The sequence below is a fragment of the Gallus gallus genome, chromosome Z (assembly GCF_016699485.2).
Source record: "Gallus gallus isolate bGalGal1 chromosome Z, bGalGal1.mat.broiler.GRCg7b, whole genome shotgun sequence".
NCBI lineage: Eukaryota > Metazoa > Chordata > Aves > Galliformes > Phasianidae > Gallus > Gallus gallus.
In genome coordinates, this window is record NC_052572.1 from 47,150,370 (window position 1) to 47,169,173 (window position 18,804).

An 18,804-nucleotide genomic window follows, 5' to 3' on the forward strand; every position below is an offset into this window, starting at 1 on the left:
CCCGGACAAACTGCTGCATCCAGTTTTGGGAAAGGCACTTCCTGCAAGGTGGGGAGTAGCTGGAGGGAGTCCAGAAGGGAGCAGTCTAAATAGACAGAGGTCTAGAAAACACATTTGGTGAGGTGAGACTGGGACCAATAGGACTTTTCAGTTTGAAGTGAGAAGAGCATGGCGACACGCTTGAAAGCAGCTGCAGAGGTGAAGGGGAAAATTTTGTTTTTCAGCCCATGAAAGTCAGGTCAGGAAAAAAAGGGGGCTACACACCTCAGTATGAGGCTTTAAGATGAAAGTTGGGAGGTGTCTGCTAATGGTTAGGGCAGTGCTAGAGGCATCTTGGGAATTTTCAGATAGACACTAAGGAAAAGTTACAAAAAAATATCTCAGAAATATTGGAGCCATGCAGGTAGTTCATCCTGCTGCAGAAAGCTAAGAAGACCTTTCTGGATTGGTAACTGTCATCAACTACAGCCATTTCACGTGTATCAAACAAAAGAAAGGGGAACTGTAGATGGAAGATTGGTGCAGTGCTGGTAAATAAGTTAGGGGGTAAATGAGGTTTTTCAGGCCTCCATTCCACTTTGCAGTAATTTAAGAAATACTTACAAAGGAAACATACAATGGTTGAAGACTGCATGATGGAGATATCCTGGCTCCCCAAAAGTTCCATGTACCTGCAAGGAGCTGAACCAGTAAGGCTGTGTGCTGTGCTGCGTTTGTCCAGCAGCAGCTTCACAAGATCACTAGCAATGAACAGAGAGGTCACGGCACTTCTCTTATACATATGGGCCTTACTGTCAACTCACAGGCTCACACTTAGGATCACTGAAGATAGCCACCCAATTAGTTTAGCTGAATTTTCATACCATATGGGTGATTTAAATTACTTTTAATAGCATATGATAAAAGAAGACTTGGTAGATCTTCTCCTTAATTGCAGTCTCCCTGTACATAGATGAAAAAGAAATGGGAATGCCATACCATGTCAAGGACCAAGGGCTTCAGTGATTTATTCTTCAGATATTTTTATCCTTTTCCACCTTCTTCTTCACCCAATTTAAAACATTTCTGTGTTTTTAAATGCATTGCTGTCTACAGATATGAGCAGACTAGCATGTAGTACTTTAAAAAATGGCTGCTTGCCTCTCACACTGTGGTAGGGCTGTATTACATTTGTACACAGCCTACCAAAGTCCATAGGCATAGCATCAGAAGAAAGTGGCAGTCTGTGGCCATTTGGCTCTACAGTGACCTGCAAGTGAGGTGCAGAGTGTAACGAGCATGAAGGGGAAGATGAGCAGCATGTACAGTAAAATCAGCATGACCCAACATGCTACATTCAGTCTCCACAGTCTACTCTGTTTATGTTGTTTCAGCAATGATTTTAATTTTTCCCTTTAGAGTACTGCCTTAAGAAAACTATTAATTAAATATAAGGGATGGTTTTAAGACACATATCCAGGCACTGAGCTGGATTTTGCCTCAGAGCATCCATCCGATGTACTGCCAGTAAGCACAAGAAATTCCTGCAGCAGTATGCTGGGGATCAGTATGGACACAGTGCTGCTCATGATGCCAGGCCCACCCCGCTCCTGGGTGCTCATAAGCATGCCTACGCCTTACATGTTTTTCCTATTCCTTTTGTTACGTGAGGCCATGCAAGAGTTCACAAATTAATCTTACTTTCACATTAACATTCAGATCATCCCTCAGAATCTCTTTATTCTACCCACTAATTTGCACATCCTTCACTTGAAATCATCATCAGGATGATTAAATCCATTCACATACATTTGAAATCCTATCATTTATTATTAATTTCCCTGAGTATAGAGATATACATCTGTTTCTGGGCATCATTCTTGTTTAACTCTAAAGACTGGGCTCTTAGTGTTTTCGAGGAGTCAGTGCTGAGGAATAGATAGGTCTGAAGTTGCACATTCAAACAAAACAAAATTTAAACATTCTTTCTTCCAGTAAAGTGAAAGAAAAGCACCTTTTTTACAGACTTTTTGCAGGGAAAAACTTGTTAGGAAGAAGTATTTGTGTTTCTTGTATGATATGGAACCAGATTTGTGTCAATTACTTTGCTTTTCCTTGCTTAGTGATTATTAAAATCTTGGATCACTTTGTGCGGTTTTCCTCATTTTAGAGCCAAGGCAACTATTACTGAACTTCATTAAAAAGAGCTCTGTAAACATTCTTCTTCAGAGGTGAAGTCAAGAATCTGGGAAGATTTCATGAAGATAAGAGGACCACCATCAAACAGTATCTCTTTAACTTCCCTATGTGATTTCTTATTTTTGCTATTGGTGATAAAATGAAAGAGCTAATGTGGAGATAAACTTTCCTCCCACCAACCTGCTTTTTGCACTGTTATCAAACGTATCTGAACCTAGTCACCCTATGAGAGAGACATTGTACACAACCAATCAGGCTGCTGGCCTTAGTACAACAACTCCTATACATTAACATGAAAAGAGATTTACCAGCTTCTACTACAGTATGAATGAGTTGCTAAAAAGCAACCTGTAATGATGAAGAGAATTCCCCAAGTTCTCATGTGGTTCATATCTAGGAATGCTCCTATCTAGTCAGAAATCCTGGAAAATAAAATAATGTTTATAGCAGAATGCAGAAAGTATTACCTTTGAAATATACAACTGTATATTTCACTGTACACTGTATTGCTATATAATACATTTCTCTGAGCTAAATCTGTATCGACTAGACCTGAACTGGTGTCTGACTGGTTTTCTTCTCATGTAGATCTCACAAGTTTAGAAAATGATGCAGTCAACAGCAAATACTGCAGGCTGCTTAGGATACCTGAACTCCACATTTTTCCTGCATTTAGTGCTAAATCACAGGAAGGGACAAAACAAGCTGTATTTCCATGTCTATAGTCAAGAGCTAACACGTTCTCCCTTTTTTGAATGCAGTTGTTGGAAGAGGGGACAGTGTAAGCATTAAGAGAGTCTGCAACACAGAGATTTAAGGGGAAAAGTGTGCAAAGCATGGAGGAAGCAGATTAACCTCAAATTTCTAGCAGGATTTTCTTTAATCTTGGCATGCTGCTCTTTATATGGATATAATTAACCGAGTGTTTTCTAGGTATTTCAGATTAAATATACAGTCATACTGCTAACGCATGAAAGGCACAGTACAGTCATAATGAGTCTTACCAAGCTGCAGCTTGGTACTTGGTACTGAATCGCATCTGTGGAAATAGCATAAGTCATTCTTTCTCTGGAAATCCTTTCTGAAACCGTATTGATTTTGGGACTGCACACACGACAGTGGTTACATGAAATCAAGAGATAGAAGTAACTTCTACTCCTGGCTTCTTCATCTTTGATATTGTTCATACAGAATGTCTGTACTGATAGAAGTAACCAGAGAACATGAGCATCCCTGAGTAAGCACTGTAAAAGTGGGAATTAAGCAGAGCTTTTTAAAGGGGCTATACTGCTGATCTACCTTCGTGGGAGCACTGCCGTGTTTCATGTTTATCTCACACAAAGAAAAACGGGCATCCTGAAGGTCACCATTATACAGAGACCATCTCAATGGCAATCAATCCCTCAGGTTTTGATACAGCATATTTTCAGCATCTGTCTGCTAGAAAGATACCAAGAACAAGATTGGAGCATTCTGAATGAATAAAAAATCTAGAAGCTGGTGATTTCAGATTGCCTCAGAGGTATTTTTTGTCTTTTATGTTCAGACAGGAAATTGTGTTTCATTCAAAGACTTTCCCCCCTCTATTTTTAGCTACTTGGCCCTTATCTCACTAGCAGCTGAGCATTTGTAAGTAAATATGTGATCTCTAACTAAAACGCCAATGCTGTTTAAAAGCACAAAATAAAATTTCTCTTAAAAAGGCCATTAAAAGCAAGAAGTATACGGATGAAAAGCACCAGTATTTATGCTTCCCAGCAATGGTGTGAGAGTTTCTGGTCTTGTTTGCTTATTAATGTAAATGCACTGCTAAACTGGATCCTCCTGAGGGCCAAGGAGGAGTTGGAAAGAGGGAAGCTTGATCAGTTCTGTGGTGATCTCTATCTCAAACGTCGCCATGGGGGAGCTGAAAAGGCACTGAGGTATGTTGTGTGTGATAGCTTATCAGATTTTGTCATTTGCAGCGCCAAGCTTGCACACTCCACAAAACAGCCACTTTCCCAGAAGACGGTTTGCCCAAAAGTCTTTCTTCGTTTTTCAGTCAGTATCTGTGTTACACATTGCCTTCATATTCATGCTCATTCATCTCTCATCTCCTCTATCAGCAAAGCCACTGAGAGATAGAAGAGAGGATCACCTCCAGAAAGTGGTGTGAACGTGGTGAAACTTACCTGATGGACTGGAAGCACGCTTGTGCTCAGTTAATGACACAATTTGGTCTTAATGCAACAACTTGGGCTTTTGTCCAAGAACTTGAAGAAATTTATTGCCTGTCTATCCAGGCACAGCTCAGCGAAAGGTCGCTTTGGACTTGCGCAGTGAGTAAATGTTCTGTGAAATTAGTGGGACAACCTCAGAGCTGATGTGCTGTAACCCTACAGCACTATGACAGTGAAGGAGAGCACTGAGTATGTGACCACAGAATACCTTTCAAAAGCAATAAAAAGAACAACACTAAAAAGTTAATTTTTTCCAGAATACTCAAAAGTACAAGTCAGTTCTTTTCTAATCATTACCTTTTAATATTCAATCCAAGTTATAGCATTTCTAGAGAAAAATAATTCATTAAATTTTGAGACATGATGCCAGAACCCAAGAACACCACATAATCTGTACATGATTGTATGGACTGTTTCTCCTCCACCCACAATTTTCTAGTTCTATGACTAACAAAAACAAAGCATTAGACAAACCTTAAAGGAGAAAATATAACGGAAATACCATACACACCCTCATACTTTTCTTCCTTGTATTAACTGTTTCTTACTCTCTACACCAGACCCATTAATCTGCAAATCAGATACTTTTTTTTTTTTTTTTTTTTGCAATTCAGTTAATTGGGATTTATGGGGCTGGAACACCACTCCTCTGAGCAATGTGCAAATACTGGGGCAGGCAGTAGCAAGCACTCTATAAATTCAAGGCGCACAAGTTAGAAAAGACAAGTGGAAAAGTGCAGAGGGAGATATTTGTCCAGATGTGCCTCTGAGAAAGCAAGCAGCACTTCAAGCCTTAGTTTTGCTGGGACTGCTTGTGTGCATAAATGCATACCTGGTCAAATCACTTGATGGGATAAGACGTAAGTGCAGGACAAAGAAACTGAGTGAGGGAGTAGAGAGGTCGTATTAAAATTCTCAAGTTCATTCAAGGGACCTGCTGTACCCGTTTATTCTGACTCAGCACTGTGGCACCAGTCACTGCACTGTGTGAACAGCTTGGAGCAGAAAACACAGATGTAAACAGACACTCATGCGCTCACATGTGGAGTGACATACACAACCTTCCAGAGCTCTGGAGAGCCCGAACTTAACCCAGTGATGTGGTAAAGCTACTTTGCACACAGAACATGCTGAGCAGAAATATAAAAGCAGCACTCTTCATCTACCAAAGCTGAGGATGATTTGCTGTGACGACCAAGTGGCAGTGTCCTTACCTGAGGAGGACAATAGTAGAGCCATTCCTCCCTTTCTGCTTTTACTTTTTTCCTTTCCTGCTAGGAGCTGTGATCATCTTTCATACCTTCCCCTTATAACCTGCTTTTTTACCATACATGGGATATTTACATGTGGGACACATGGAATAATTGTTCTCTTTGTTATGCCCTACACCCAGACTCACCAGCTTGGGGTGAGGGCATACAATTAGTGACAAGTGAACAGCCATCTGTGATTGGTGCTTCCACCCATGGTCTCCTGTTACCACCTGTGACTGTATTTTAAGGACTAGCATCTTCCAACATATTTGATGTGTTCTTCTGCCATCTTTTGATTGTGTTTTTGAGGTTCCATGCTAAGGAGCAGGACAATCTCAAAGCCACATAATTGGAGATCCTATCTCAAGCCCTTGTTAAGATCAAAATTCCATCAGTTTGAATATAACTGAAGGGTCTTAAAGATGGTTCTTGAGTACACATTTTCCGCAGGTAAATACAGATGTCAAGCATGTACTGGGGTCTGCATTTAATGTGGCTTCTGTCTCCAGTAGGGTTTCTTTTGTTTTAGCAAGCATACGTCCTTCACATCAGTAGTGTTTAGCCAGACCTCAATGAGAAGTAGGACATAACCTTGTTATGCAATAATAAATACTGTAAAACCCAGAACAAACTCTGCCTGACCTTCAACCACTTTCCAAGAAATAGTTTAAGTATTTTCCAAAAAGGCAACAGTTATGTAGGAAGTTTTCCAGCTTGGCAAGTTTATGAGAAAGAAATGCCAAAAGTCCAATCTCACTTACCAGCCTCAGAAGTGTAATATGTACCTACAAGTTTCCATTTGGTAAATCAGAGTTAAACATTGGGCACTCTTCTTACATCATGATATGAACAATGGATCTGCATAAACACAGAGCAAACGTTCTAGTTCACCATACTTAGTTTGGTTGCTATGTTTTAAGCTTTTTAAGCTTTAAACCATCTTACTTAAGTGCAGATGTTTTGATCTAACTTGCAATTCTGTTTTAAATGGACAAAATTCCTCAACCAGCACTCATTCACGTAAACTGAACTATAAACTAAACAAAGGTCAGATGTTTTGAATAATGCCTAAGGAGGAATTATTTGAGCTTTTGTCTTGCATCTAACAAGTTTGCTCAGACAAAGCAAGGAATATAAATGTTTTGCCGTACATTTCTTTTTAAAGCTTTCTTTATTAATGTTGGGAAAAGTAGGTGCCTACAAAACTCTTTATTTTGAGAGCTATCAAACTCACATTATCTCTTGATTCTCCAAAACAAGCACACATGACTGATTCTAAGCTTTATTTGTTCTCAGGTCTTCTTACCGTTGGAATCATGCAATCAGATTTAAAGGTGGTTGCATTCCAAAAACTCTGCAAGCAGAGAAACCCAGCACTTTAGAGTTTCCTCGTTGATGATATTTTTCCAATGCCATAATACTACAAGAAGTATATATTTTGTCTAAATATAGGACAACAAGTTTACTGTCAGGAAAAAAGGGAGTATTTTATCCACCTCTGAAAATAATCAGGTCACAATATGTCTAGTCTGACCAAATGCAGTCTAAGGCATGTGGAAATTATTTGTTTTAAACAGTCCTGTGAAAACTAGGCCAGTTTCCACAAGTAGCCATTAATCAACCCTCGAAAAACTCTCTTGAAAATGTCAGGCAATTACTGGTTATTTTTTATAGAGTAATTCAATCATATTAACTTGATGCACACTGGCACACTTAGAACTTGAAAAATAACAAAGCAAAGAGAGGAAGGGCTGAGCACTGAGGTGATCCACACATCCTGGCTATGGTCCAGCAAAGCACTTACTCATGTTCTCCATTTAAAATAACCAGTTCCCCTGTGGGCTGCCGACATGCAGAACATCAGGTAGCACAGCTGTGCTGCATTTTTAAGAGAAAATTCCCATATACAAGAAAAGATGCTTGACACAGTTTTTCCTTTAAGAAGACCACAGGTCAAAGAGAAAATATTTTAAAAAGATATGAAATTATATTACTTTAAGCTTTGTTACAGAACAAAGTAAACAGAGAAGTGAATTTATTTATATATATATTAAATACAAATAATATAAATATATATATATATTTATAAATATATAAATATTTATATATATATTATATATGTGTAAATTACAAATAATATATATATTATTTGTAAACAGAAGAGTGTATTTAAGTACACTGCGTTTTGAATTCCTTTACATGTATGCTGGGATAATCTTGCTGGGAGATCAGACAGCCTGGGTGGAGCATAAGCTGCAGATGCCCAGAAAACTTGGAGAAATATCTTTCATGTACAAACAGATCACAACAGAACATCAGAATCTGCTGTACTTGTACTGAATGGACAGTGCCCAAACTGCCATTCAAGCAGACTATGTCATAGAAAGCCTGCCACATTTGGATGTGCTGAGCTGCTGAACAGCAAATGCAAGCAGACTTCTGCTGGGAAATAATGTACCTAAAGTCATTGTGAATATGTAGATGGGATATGCTGCTGGCTGCATTGTAATTATGTGATCTCTACTCTCAGCTTCAGAGCTGAGTATTGCATAGCTGCTAGCACACAAGCTGTAGTGATGAAGTAGTAAATAAGGAAAATCCACTAACACAAGTAACCATAGAAATTTTTTTTAAAGATAAAGTAATTTTCTGTGGAGTACTTACTGCTGCAACTTGCTTTATCTGCTCTGTCATCTGAAATCCAGCCTGTAACAGCTCCAACAGGACAAAATCAACAAGCAAGTAAACAGGCAAACAAACAAACAAACAAACAAACAAAAAACAGAATAAGCAAACAGGTAACCAAACATCAACAACAACACCATTAAAATGGTTTCTGTATTTAGCAAGGATAGCAGACAGAATATAGGAAGTTGCACCTCACTCTGCCACGCAGGTCTCACACATGCTTCAGAAGGAAAAGCAAAGAAAGTTAACGTGCAATGAATTTTCCAGTCCATGCAGGCAGCCTGGTAAACAAGACACAAAATAAGAACAGACCTGAGTGCTCCTCATCTTGTTGACTCCCCTTGTATTGAAGGTTTCACTGGTCCAAAGGGCTGTTGCATAGATCTTTCATTCTGTCTTGTGTTCCGGTGCAAGCCACATAGGAGTCAGAAATGTTGAACTAGAGCCATTAACGTATTCACAGCCCATATGTTAAGCTTGCTGACTTGAAAGTTTACCAGCCAGATAGCACTGTTCAGTGTTATTAAAATATATTTTTATATGCTTGTGGGAAATCATATGTTTATATAGTACTGCAGATGAGAAGGTGGTGAAATCCACGTGCTAGGCTAGTCACCTATTTTGTTTAAAAAGACTTTTGAAAAGACAGTTTATGTTTGTAGTAGAAATGCTAAGTCATGGCCTGAAACAGTGATTGAGCATCTGGTGGGAAGGCAGGGCCAACCCAGGGGAGCAATGCACCCGAGTGACTGGAAGTGGTGCAGCCAGGATCCACCCTTTCCCAGACCTCATTTCAGGGTTGGCAGTGGAGGTGAGGGCATCTTTTGCTGGAGATCCCTAACTACCTGAGGCCTTCTAAAGGTAAGCAGCTCTTTTCCTTCATTTCTATGGCTGTTGCATTTGGATTCTTTCTCATTTGCTGCAGCCGAAGACTTTGCTACCCTGCTATTATTGCAGTACTTTCCATCCCATTATAGCATTACAGTGTTGGTATTGTAACAATTCTTTAGGCAAGCAAACAACATTATCACAGCAAGAAACTGCTGCAATTTGACAATCTCTCATAAATATCAGATTTCAGAGATAAAGGACTTGCCCTTACATGTGGTGCACAATGTGAAGAAGGGTGAAGGAATTACACCCTGCATGAAAATAGGGCTTCTGGGAGATACTACTCAAAACTCTCAAAATCTAACCCAAGACCATTCAAAGACAGACAGTTGTCTGCTAAAATACAAATAAAATCAACTAAAGTAAGCAAGTAAAACATTTTTTTGTGTCAGTTCTTTAGGTTCCAAGTTATACTGAAAAAGAATTCAATGCTATTATTCTTGAGTTACTGTAGGTAGCATAATGGTCTACCAGTTGTAGTTAAGCAAAAACAAACAACCCACCCAAAAAAACAACAAAAAAACCCAACCAAACCAAAACCAAAAAACAAACAAACAAAAAACACACACAAAGAAAAAAGCAAAATAAAAAGAAACACCAGAACCCAACAACCCCAAAGTCTGTTCCACGTGTTAATACAGTATTATGAAATGGTAAATGTTATCAGAGCAATATCTGGCTTAGAATGTGCTAGACGGTGATGAGAATATTTCTGTTTACTTGCAAGGTAATGTCTGAATTGCTTATCCAGTATCTACTGCTGATAAGCCTGGGTCAAATATAGGCTGATTTATTCCTTATGTAACACTAAGAAGTATCCTCTGGGTTTAAATATGACACATTCCATGAATCTAAGAAAAATATGGGCAATCTTAGTGCATCTTCTATAAATTAGCATTTAAAAAAGATATTTGTATGTTTGTATAATGCTCTTTATGTGAATGATGAGACCTCAAAATATTAATAAACAACAGTATTCTGTCAGGAATCCCCCAAAATGGCATTGTAAAGCTCTACCCAAACAGGATGATTTAAGGGACTTAGTCACGCCTCTTGCATGTCAGTGGGGAAAACGCGAAAGGAAATGTAGAAAGGTAAGTTTTCTGGCAGGTACAAGAGCTGTCCCATCAGAAAAACTGAAGTTTGAGCTACCTAAATTGGTACTGGAGGTATTTAAAGATCAGACAGCAGCTTCCATTCCTGAAAGCACCTGAAAATTGATCTGCTCTGCTTCCATGAGTACCTAAAATCTGCCTCTTGCACATTGCTCTGGCATCCTCTAGCCAGCAGACAGGCATATAACACACTCAGGTGCAGGGTCAATTATGGGGTAAGACGTTGCCCGAAGCTGGAGGGTTTGAGTTCTGTTTGAGGTCCTAATTTCCTAACAAGGACACCCACATTTACATGAGACACGTTGGGTAAGACTATTCTTTTGTATACTGTTAAGCCCTCCTATCTTCCTCCACTGTAGGCTAATATGTCCATGAAAGGGCAAGTTAAAAGGAGAGTAGTCTAGTGGTGAACGTACTTTAACAGCATGGAGAAGATCCCGGATTCTCCTAGGAGTATTTATACATCTTGCATTGTACAGAAATGGGGCAAAAGTGGTCTTAAGAGCAGCCTGAACACAGACTGAAAAAGGGAGCTATCTCCAAGTGCAGCACAGTTTGTGCAGCATTCACAACACTGTGGTACTGCTTGAGTCCAAGCAATCCTGTTCTTCACTATAATAGCAAGTTATCCAACCAAACAGCTTACTTTCAACCTGAACATCTGCAGCTCCTACTGCATAGCATCACAGAAGAAAGAATAGGACAGGAGGGAGCAAGGCTGAATACATTCTTATTTGAATTTCTCATTGCCAAATACATGCTTTGTAAAGGGAACTTCAAAATAGCAAGCTCACGTTGGCTGTAGTAGAGGAATGACTGTTGAACTTCCTCAGTTCTGATGCAGTATGCAACATGCCACAAAGCACAGGGAGCCCCCAGTGAGTATATGTGCTATAGACAACATAGCTCAGCTTTTGCAATGTAATCTTTGCAACAGTCACTTCTCCAAGAAGTCGGAACAATGCCTCTTCCCTCCTCACATCCCAGAAACGCTGTACTGTATCAGGTCTCCTTGTACTCCCTAGGCTGCACAAGACTGGAAAGGGGGCTGGATTCTTGTTATTGAGTGCCTCAGAAACAGCTTTTGCCAAGCAGCGTGAGCAGAACAATATCTATTCTATGGCTGATGCACTCCCTCTTTCATTCTGTGAGGCTCACAAAGTACGTTCCTCAGCCACATCCTCCACAAAGGCTGGGCCAGTAGAGGCAGGTGTCCGACTACTTTCCTTACCAGGCCTACAAAGCTCACTTACCAGGTGAGCTGTGAAAAGGTTGTACAGCCTGTAAGTTTTCCTTCTTCTCCAGGTCTTCTGGGGGTTTGTGGCAAGAGTCTTTGTGGGATCACTTCTAAAGGCTATTTGATGAAGCCAGTGAAGTCAGGAGCAGAGCAGCTGCTAGAAGAGCCTTGTGGGATAACTGTGATACCTGAGGACACTTGTATACAGTATGGTAGATATGGCCCCTCCTGTATAGCAGCTTTGAGGCCTGAGGTATGCATTTGGATGGGGTGTACTCCCTGGATTGACACTCAGGAATGAACAGCTGTGTAACTGTCATCTTCTGAGCCAAGCAGAAATGTAAGTTTTACTAAGCAACAAACAAAATAGACAAATGGAAGTCAGCAACAGAGTCTCAGAGTGTAATTGCAAAGAATAGAAGGCTACGAGGAGACCTCTTATCGTACTTAAATAACGCTTATACACACAAGGGAAATCAACTTCATACACGGGTAGACAGTGATAAGACAAAAAATAATGGTTTTAAACTAAAGGAAGGAGGATTTAGACTGGATGTCAAGAGGAAGTTATTTACTGAGAGAATGGTATAGTGCTAGAGCAGGCTGCCAGAGAGGTTGTGGATGCCACATCCCTGGAGATGTTTAAGACCAGGCTGGGTGGAGCCCTAGGCAATCTGATCTAGTATTTGATCTAGCAGCTGGCAACCCTGCCCATGGCAGGAGGATTGGAACTTGGTGATCCTTGAGGTCCCTTCCAACTCCAGCCATTCAATGCTTCTGTGATTCTATTCTATGAATACAAGAAAATCATAACTTTTTTTTTAATGATGTGTGAGTGGTCACACAGGTTCCTAAGGAATCTGCTCTACTTAAACTGGATAATTCTTTTCCAAAGTGACTAGGTTAGAGAAAATAGTGACATGTTCATTATCCTTAAATTCAAGGCTTATAACCTGAAGACGTTTTGGCTAATATTCACATTTTTACCACACATTGCCTATTTTTTTTTTTTTTTTTTTACCACATTGATTATCCTGCAAAATAAATCTTGAACTAACTTCAGGCCAGTGCAAGTCAAAGGCCACTCAAAGGAAAAACCAAGCTAAGCTCTGTCCCTGGGAGGCAGGTCCTACACCTGTTAATATTTGTGAAGTCATTTTGAACATCAATTATACCACCTCTAGTTATACAGGAGCAGGAAAGGCAGCTATGGTTTTACCATGATGATGGTGTTACTTATGACCTCAATGTTTGTAGTGTAATTCTATTCTTGCTAGTAGTGGCAGAAATACTTAATTTTGTGTGGCACAACCATTCCAGTACACCTATTGAGGGAAATTGGAAAAATATTTTATGTAGGAACAAATTATATCAAATTACAATGAACCAGGACAAAATGTTGTTCACATAAAATGTCCCAGAGGAGTCCTTTCATTCATTATCTATATAGTATCCTCGTTTAGTAGAGTTAGAATGGCAGAGAGAAAATATGTAGTTAACACTGAGGTTTATGTCTTCTTCAATGCCATTTCTGGATGTGATTCCTGAGGGTAAGATGTGTGAACTACTTCTAATGGCAACTAATTTAATATCTGCATTTCATTGTGACTCACATTCTTGCTACATTCATCATACTCCAACAGTATATAGATAACAAGCTCTCAGTAAAAAATAGACTGAAAAGACTAAAAATACTTCAGTAACAACATCCTGAACTAGTACTCAAGGGCAATTTTCTTCACCTGCTACTCGTCTTTTTGTTACACAAAACAATACAAAGGTTCAAAACAAACAGTTGACATATCTACTGATCTACTAGCGTAACAGACTGCTAGTCTAACCCAAGAAGAGCAAAATGGTACAGTATCTCCAGGCTTGGAGGATTGGCCACAGTCCACTTTTTTTTTTTTTTTTTCTCCCACCAGTGCATTTTAGAGTAGAAGCTGTCATAAGTGTGAAGTCCAAGAACTGGGAAGGAACAGTCCCAGTCATCAGTCCAAAGTATTGCCAGCAAGTGGAAGAAACTGATACTTTTTCTCTGCTCAGCACTGGTAAAGCTGCATATGGGGTACTGGGTCTAGTTCTGGACACCCCAGTACAAGAAAGACATGGACATATTGGAAAGAGTCCAACAAAGAGACACAAAGGTAATTTAGAGACCAAAGCATCTGTCATGTTCTTCCCATAAAAAGAGGGAGAGGTGACCAAATTCACACATCTCCCTGGTTAGATAAAGGTAAAACAATACTTACAGTTCAAACATAATCATTAATTTCAATAAGAACCTCTATACTACAATTACATTAAAGATGTTGGCATTCTTACAATTATATCTGTCTAAGATGTGTGGCTAAACTATGCAACTTCATGAGAAATCAAAATCAACGTTTCTTTACTTAACAACTTCATGACAGAAACAGAAAGAAAAGGGACAGAAGGGTGCAGGGAAGGAGAGAAAGAGTGGGGGAGAGAGGCAGAGAAGGAGTTCACTACTTGGAGTTCCTATGTTGGTCCAGCCAACAGCAGAACATGAAGGTGTCCTTGGTCTGTGAGACTGCTCATCAAGGAATTCTGAAGTATCAAAGTCTCAAATGCTTACTAGGTTTCCAGGTGTGCCATCCCAAGGTCATCAACAAGAGAGTTTGATTGCAGCAAACCAGAATTTTGGAGGAATGCTTAAGATAGAGAAAGGCAATCCCGTTGTTCACAGCACTCCCTTCTTCACCAACTCTCCAGCCTTCAATCTGTCATAGCAACAGTCTTATCTTCCAATTGTTTGAGGCAATTCCAGGTGTAACACAGACAAAGTGTTTTTTGTTGGTCTGCTACAGCACCTCCCTTATGAGATAAGTCCGAGTGAGATGGGACTATTCTGCATGGAGAAGAGGAAGCTTAGGGAGGATTTCATCAGTATATACAAATACCTTAAGGGATGGCACAGGAGTGTGAAGCCAGGCACTTTTCAAAGATGTCCAGTGCCAGGACAAGAGGCAATGAGCACAAACCAGAACACAGAAGAGTCCCTTTGAACCTAAGGAAATACTTGGTACTGTGCAGGTGATGGAGCACAGGCACAGGTTGCCCAGGGAGGCTGTGAAATCTTCTTGCTGATAGTTCAATGTCACCTGGATGTGGTCCTGGGCACCCTTTCTCTGGCTGCCACTGCATGAGGAGGGACTGCGTCAGGTGATCTCCAGAGACACCTGCTAACGTCAACCATTCTGATGTTCTATGATAGCACTAAGGCCCAAAGGAATCCAAAGAAGAGGACAACAAAGCAGATGACAGCATTAATGTCCAAAGGCTATTCCAGAAACAAAATCCTTCTCTAAACAGGACTGATGAACAATGCTGTCAATTATTGCACAGCTTGCTCTAACCAACAAATTTTGCCACTTTACTTTTGTGAGTTGTCTCCAAATCTTGGCTGGTACAGGCAGAAATGGCCTTCGAGATTCAGCTCTCAGCAAAGAGAATGTGGGCTTTTATTTTTATTTATTAATCTATTTTGTCTAGAAAAAGAAAGCAGTCTTTGGAACAGACAGGAAAAAAACCAGATTTGCTCCTTCCCATGTCTATACTCAGTGAAATGTTGTAATCAGAAAAGCAGAACAAATTTCATTTCAGTCCCATATTTTTTTCTAACTTTTGTATTTTGGTTTCAGAGGAGCCAAACTTGAAAAGCAGAAAATGCTCTCACAAAAGATATGTGTAGCCTGGAAATTTGGTCAGTCTTTTGGTGGAGATACTGCCATCACCACCTAAGATAGCTTGGATTCTGAGCAGTTCTTTTTGGCTCTCTGGCTCTCTTTCCACCCACAGTGGAAAGGACACAATAAAGTGGGTGGCATCACTTTGTTTTGAAGTCCTAGTTCCTGGTTGGACTTGATCTTTGGTTGGACTGGATGATCTTGAAGATCTTTTCCTACCTGAGCAAGTCCATGATTCCGTGATTCCCTGGCAAAACAAAAACAAAAAATAGAGTACAAGGCATCTCCAGCATTAAGTGGATTAGATACTCACTGTCACTGTACATCAGGGCTCCAGTGCATCTGGTGTTTCTTGTCCCCAACTTGCCCAGAGCAATATTTCCTTGGATATCGTTATTTCAGCAGGAGAAACCTTGCTGTCTGCACACCTGACTTCCTCCCCTAGGGCTCTACTTCTTTTTGCAACAGTGACTCCATTTTATTCTTAACAGGAATTTTAAACTCTACCTCCTTTACCCCAGTCTTTTTCCTGGATTCTCATTCCACTGTATGTAGCCACAGCTACTGGCTGTTTCTGTAACATGTGATTCCTTTTAGCCTTTTCATGTCCCCTTTTATCCAACCCGGAATATTCTCTCTGCTTCACATCAGTTAATAAATAAATGATTTAATAACTCTTTTAAGAGATCCACTTGGGAATATACTCATCTATATGCATAATATTCTGAAAGAAATTCTGAAAGTAGCAAGATTAGATGAAAAACCATCTAAAGGCATTCTGTAGAAGACTAGAAACCAAAATGCTCAGATACCCAGCTAGCATTTTTCGATCCTGTAGTCATCACAACATTATCTCTGAAGACCATCCAGGCAGTGGAGCTCTTGGAAGTGACACCAGGGGTCACATGTATGTTTGCACACACACAGTGCCTTGTATATGACCGCAGTCTAATCAGAAGTGTGCTTCCCACCAAGAGTAGGAAAAGCTTTATTAGCGCTAATCTACTTGATGCTGCTATCAGCATCAGGGTCAACATCAAGGACTTCAGCATGGGCCACCTACGTGTGCTTTATTCAACCCCCATGAATTAAAGCCTATGACTTCCAATGCAAGTCATTCTATGATTATATGATTCTTTGGCTGCCAAATCTTCTCTCGTATTGGCATCAAGAAATCTAGATTGCTGTCATCTTTGGTACCGCTATAAATGCTGCAAAGTCACTCAACTGCCATGAAGACCTACTGTAAGCATATAAAGCCTTTAAATACTGGGTTTGGATACTGTCGCCACATCACATTAGCTCCATCTGCTGCTTTCCAGTAATTTATTATATCCTCCTCCTGATTATTAATCTTACAACTATGGTAGAAAATCATGGCCAAACATAACTAAATTAGAAAAACAACTAGGCAAGAAGTTGTAATAACATCACTTAAAAGCATTAAGTAATTTGGCCATCGAAAAGTAAGACAAGTAGACAAAAAGTACACAAGTGCCCCATCTTTGTAAGCTTTCCAGAATATCTTCCCATCAAACAAGAAAATTACATATCAACTAGTGATTAGCATACTGGTATTTATTCTTTCAACGCAGCAAGTCTTTTTTTTTTTTTTTTTTTTTTTTTTTTTCAGATAAGGATACATCCATGGGATTAGCAATTTTAATTTGGAGCAACTTTGTAAGAGTTCAAAGATGTTTACTACATAACTCACTCCCACATAGTTCAAGCCTACAGGTATATGTGCAGATCAAAATACCCTACAAAGAAAGACAAACAATTGAAAATATAATTTGTCTTTCCTTTAAATGTGAGAAATCTTAAACATTTGGAAAGAAGGAGACATATTCGGAGTGCCTGAAAGAGACAAAAAGAGCATGCTCTTTTTAGGATATTTAGGATAGGTGCACACGTGCATAAATACACAAGCACACAAAACTGCCTAAAGATGAAAACTAGAATTTCAACACTCTGCCCTCCTGAGGAGCATGTTTTAATGGTGCATTTGGAACTCACTCAGTTCAACAGATTGATCTTCACTGAGATAATCTCATATGGAGAAACTTAAACAGTCAAGTCTTATTTCCAGTTGAACCTGTTATGTAAACACTGTAGATAAATGGACTCAAATCATCAGTGTTAGAAAATGAGGAGATGACAATGCTACCCAATGATTGTAAGTGCTTTTGAAACCCATTAGGCAGAGCCAGGATTAGATAAGTGCTCTCTAGACCTGCAGTGAGGGCCTCTTCACATCCAAGGAGCACAATTTATGAAATAGTAAATGCTTAGGTTAGGGAGAAATATTATTAAGTATATAGTAGCTTAACAACCAATGCTGTCTATCATAGAATGAAATGGAAAAAAAATTAATAACAATTTAAACACAAATAAATTCAAGGTAGAAGTATATCAGTAAGATTTCTAGTGACTTTTAACACACTTCTCAGAAAGAAGATTTCATAAAACATTTCCCATTCTTAGCAAGTGAAACACATGACAACCTCATAGACAAGTAAATTGTTTATTATTCTGAAAAATACTGTGGCAAATAAATAAATAAATAAAAATAAAAATAAAAATTGTAGAACAAATGGAAGAGAACTGTTTGAAGAGCAAGTATTTACTACCCTTGAATGGATCAGAATACGTATTTCCTGTGCCATTGGTATTCTAAAAGCACTCAACTACTGACATGCTTTTTACGAAAGCCTGTTTAAAAAGAGGTGATAGATGCACTGGAATAAAGTTACCTTTTCACAAGATAAATAGATTATCTAAATAAGTAGATTACTTACTTTATCTTCTCCTTCTATCATCCTGTGTACTGTAACTATATTCTTGAAAAACTGGAAATTTTAGAGTTAATCTTTGACAAAAGAAATATCACAAACTCTTACTTGCAGTTCTGAGAAGGGAACCTTGAGGAATTTAATGGCTACTGTTGGAAGAAAGTGAAGAGAATTTCTGTCTATGGACTCAGAAATTTTGAACTACCATGGAGCAGTGGCCCCTTAACCACATTCAGACAGAAGCAAGGACTGTCTATGCTGATGCCTTATATGTCTGACTGTACCACAGACACAGTAATGATGACATTTTTGTAACAGCCATTCATTCAGTGTCAACCTAAATCATACTGATTTGTGAATCAGAACTTTCTGCTGCATCTACAGACTGGTGTTTCACCAACATGAAGAAAAAGCATCTCTCAAAACCCAAGACAAGTGAATCTTCAAGTCATACAAAAGTCTTACTGAAGGCATTAATGTCATGTGTGAAGACCTTATGTTTTGCAGACACAGTAAATTTGCATCTATGGAAGTAAAAAGCAGTTACTTATAATATTTAAAGTGTACAAAGGCTGAGTAGTCACTGATGAAAGAAGGATGTTGTTTCAAACTGAAGAATAAATAACATTTCTAAGGTAAGTACTATTTTGCCATTGTTAAAACACAAATTCCTTATGAGAACATACTAATGTATTAGCAAGTTCAAGAATGAAAGTCCATA

The 18,804-nt window shown here is 39.2% G+C and overlaps 1 long non-coding RNA gene across 1 annotated transcript; it reads left to right on the forward strand.

Moving 5' to 3' along the window:
• Nucleotides 1–9,024: 9,024 nt before the first annotated feature.
• On the forward strand, nt 9,025–18,457 carry LOC121108256. Its single transcript, XR_005842656.1, has 2 exons — nt 9,025–9,199; nt 18,198–18,457. It is a non-coding gene; the product is annotated as an uncharacterized LOC121108256 (long non-coding RNA).
• The last annotated feature ends 347 nt before the right edge of the window (nt 18,458–18,804 follow it).